Below are 3,732 nucleotides of genomic sequence, written 5' to 3'. Positions count from 1 at the left end.
TTACTGGTCATGTGCCAGTCATGGTTCTGTGATAATACAGCAGTGACTATGCCAAGAGTCTATTCCTCCAGAACTTATGGCTTAGCAGGGAAGATAGAATACTTATAAATAATTAAACAACCACAAGTGTGAAGGCCAAAGTACGTGGCATATTTAACAGTGAGAACTGACTGAGTCTAAAACGAACAGAGGCTTCCTCAAGAAAATGACATTTAAGCTGAAAGCTACAGGATGAGTAGAAATGAGCGAGGCAAAGAGAAAGCAAAATGTTTCAGGCAGAAAAAACAGCATATGCAAATGCTCCGAGGCAGGAAGAATGGTGGTTTGTTTCAGGAACTAACAGAAATCCAATCTGGCTGGAGAAAGTGATGAGATTCAGAAGGAGCCTAGCAAAGAGGAGGGCTACAGAAGAAAGCAGGTAAGCAATGGAAACCAAAGTAGGCTGAACTTGCATTTTCTGGTTAACTCAGTTTTTATAGCCCAGAAGGACCAGGGGCACAAAAGACAAAGCAAGATTCAAGATGAGAGTTTCCCTTCATAAAGCCAAGACCCAAAGTGTTGCACTCTCAGTATTAGGACAAATGATAAATGAATACCTCTCCCCTCCTTGGAACTGCAAAAAGCTACTATTTTTTTGTTTTGTTTTGTTTTGTTTTGTTTTTTTGTTTTTTTAAAGCTACCTATTTTAAACTTTGGTGCTGAATGGAGAGAAGAAAATTTTCCCTGAGAATTCATTACCACAAGCAAACCCTTTTGCAAGTTTATAGTTTGAATTCACACTTCTTGGATAGACCAAAAATATCTCAAGTCAATACTTTGATTTGCTCTTGGTTTGGATGCCCCAATCACCTGACAGAAGCAAAGGTAAATCCTTTCTGAAGGAACCTCTTGCCTCCCAGGCCTCAAGAGTTTCTACGAAGGGGTTCCTGGGTGAGTCAGTCGGTTAAGCGTTGGACTCTTGATTTCGGCTCAGGTCATGATCTCAGGGTCCTGAGATGGAGCCCTGCTTGAGACTCTTTCCCTCTCCTTCTGTCCCACCCCACTCCCACTCATGCTCTCTCTCTCTCTAAAATAAATAAATAAATAGATAAAATCTTTAAAAAAATAATTTCTGCTGAAAGTTCAAAGGAATAGCATAATTCATAGTAAAACAAAAATGTCATCAACAGCAACCACAGTGTCAGTCAGCAATAATCATCCAAAATGATGAACATCATGAGCCCTCATGGCAGAATCAGACCCATAGAACTTTCAGATGTTGAAATTATTCAACACAGAAAATCAATAAGTAAGTGTAATGTTTCTAAGAATAAATAAATCTTTAAAGCATGAATCAAAAGTGGGCAGTTAAAAAGAATGAAACATCTTTTCTGATACCAATGGATAGGGAACAGAAAATTAATCCTCTTTTGAGAAAAACCAGAAAAGCTGGTCAAAAAAAGTTGTTTTTAATTGGAATCTTGGAAGCTTGACCTCCCTAAGTTCTCCTATCAATGGACCTAGGGAGCTTGTTTGGAGGTTCTAGCAGGGGAGTACAGTTACTCATATACCCTTGACTCAAGAATGGTCCTCCTCTGTTGGGTAGGTGGTCCTCTTCCATTGAGCATGCAGCTTTGGAGGGATGCATGTGCAGTGGTAAGTGGGAAAGGGGACACCCACCCAGCCAGCCAGATCAGCCAAATCAACTTTGGTGATCAATGGGGTGACAGATGTTGCAGCCAGATAGCCTTCACATCTATGGTCAAAATATTTTTAGAATCTTGAACACATGAGAGAACCTGTAAGGCAGAGAAGAATTAAAACAGGAGCTATATGTAATAAATTTGAAAATCTAGACTAAATGCAAAAATTTCTAAAAATATATGAAATTTTTAAATTGACATGAGAAGAAATGGAGAACTTGAATAAAGTATAAATTTAAAGAAATTAAAATGGTAGTTAAGACCTCCTCCTACAGGGCGCCTGGGTGGCTCAGTCATTAAGCGTCTGCCTTCAGCTCAGGTCATGATCCCAGGGTCCTGGGATCAAGCCCCACATCGGGCACCCTGCTCTGCAGGAAGCCTGCTTCTCCCTCTCCCACTCCCCCTGCTTGTGTTCCCTCTCTCACTGTGTCTATCTCTGTCAAATAAATAAATAAAATCTTAAAAAAAAAAAAGACCTCCTCTTACAAAAAAACAAAAACATCAAAATGATTTTATGGGTGAGTTTACCAACCATTTGAGGAGCAATTCATTCTGGTTTTATAGAAGTTTATTCATAAATCAGAGAAAGAACAAAAGATTCCCACCTCTTTTTAGAAGAAAGCTATATCTTGATTTCAAAACACAAGAAAGACAATACAATAAAAGAACATTATAAGCCATTTCACTTATGAATATAAATTTTGACAATGAACTACAGCTATACACAGTATGATTGAATTTCACCAACAATATTGAGTGGGAGGGGCAAGTCATAGAAAAATGTAATCATTATGATTCTACTTAAAGTTCTAAAACATTCAGCTCTCTTTGCCGCATCTCCTGCGAGAATGACCATTCTCAGCAATCGGACTGTCGACATTCCAGAAAATGTCGACATCACTCTGAAGGGAAGCACAGTTATTGTGAAGGGACCCAGAAGAACACCGAGAAGGGACTTCAATCACATCAATGTAGAACTCAGTCTTCTTGGAAAGAAAAAGAAGAGGCTCTGAGTTGACAAATGGTGGGGAAATAGAAAAGAGCTGGCTACTGTTTGCACTATCTGCAGTCATGTACAGAACATGATCAAGGGCGTTACGCTGGGCTTCTGTTACAAGATGAGGTCTGTGTATGCTCACTTCCCCATCAATGTTGTTATTCAGGAGAATGGTTCTCTTGTTGAAATCCGAAATTTCTTGGGTGAGAAATACATCCGCAGGGTTCGGATGAGGCCAGGTGTTGCTTGTTCTGTATCTCAAGCCCAAAAAGATGAGTTAATTCTTGAAGGAAATGACATTGAACTTGTATTGAACTCAGCTGCTTTGAGTCAGCAAGCCACAACTGTTGAAAACAAGGATATCAGAAAATTTTTGGATGGTATCTATGTTTCTGAAAAAGGAACAGTTCAGCAGGCTGATGAATAAGATCTGAGTTGTCCATCTACAGAAACAGCAAGATGCCGGATGATTTTTCAGACTTGTGATATTTTAAATATGCAATAAAAGCTATACTGATTTGGAAAATAAAGTTCTAAAACATTCAAAAATGTATAATATGCTATTTAAGGATATATACAAAAGTGATCAAGAATATAAAGAAAACAGAAATAATTAACTCAAAATTTAGGACAGTGTTCATTTTGCGAGTAATAAGGGGGTTTTTGATAGAAATTATTCTGGTTTTTGGCCTAGGTAGTGAGTATGCACATATCATTTTTTCATTATTCTTTAATTGCACATTTTCATTTATCCTTTTCTGTACATTATATATAGCAGACTTTTAAAAAATTTGATGAATTGAAATCTTTTTAAAAGTCATAGCAACATCAGAATAGAGAGCCCAAAATACTGTCTTCTCTTCTTAGGGAATTTATTAATAAAAAGGAGATTTAAGGGGCACCTGAGTGGCTCAGTCTGTTAAGTATCTGCCTTCAGCTCAGGTCATGATCCCAAGATCCTGGGATGGAGTCCCACATCGGGCTCTCTGCTCAGCAGGGAGCCTGCTTCTCCTTCTCCCTCTTCTGCTCCTCCCTTGCTTGTGCTCTCTCTCT

The 3,732-nt window shown here is 38.6% G+C and overlaps 1 pseudogene; it reads left to right on the top strand.

The window, feature by feature from the left end:
- The first annotated feature begins 2,530 nt into the window (after positions 1-2,530).
- LOC114224004 (large ribosomal subunit protein uL6 pseudogene) lies at positions 2,531-3,108 on the top strand (annotated as a pseudogene).
- The last annotated feature ends 624 nt before the right edge of the window (positions 3,109-3,732 follow it).

Source organism: Eumetopias jubatus, unplaced genomic scaffold (genome assembly GCF_037043125.1).
Source record: "Eumetopias jubatus isolate StellerSeaLion01/CBP00866 unplaced genomic scaffold, mEumJub1_p1.0 scaffold_12, whole genome shotgun sequence".
NCBI lineage: Eukaryota > Metazoa > Chordata > Mammalia > Carnivora > Otariidae > Eumetopias > Eumetopias jubatus.
The sequence above is the reverse complement of the archived record's forward strand: the minus strand, read 5'-3'. Positions and strand labels throughout refer to the sequence as shown.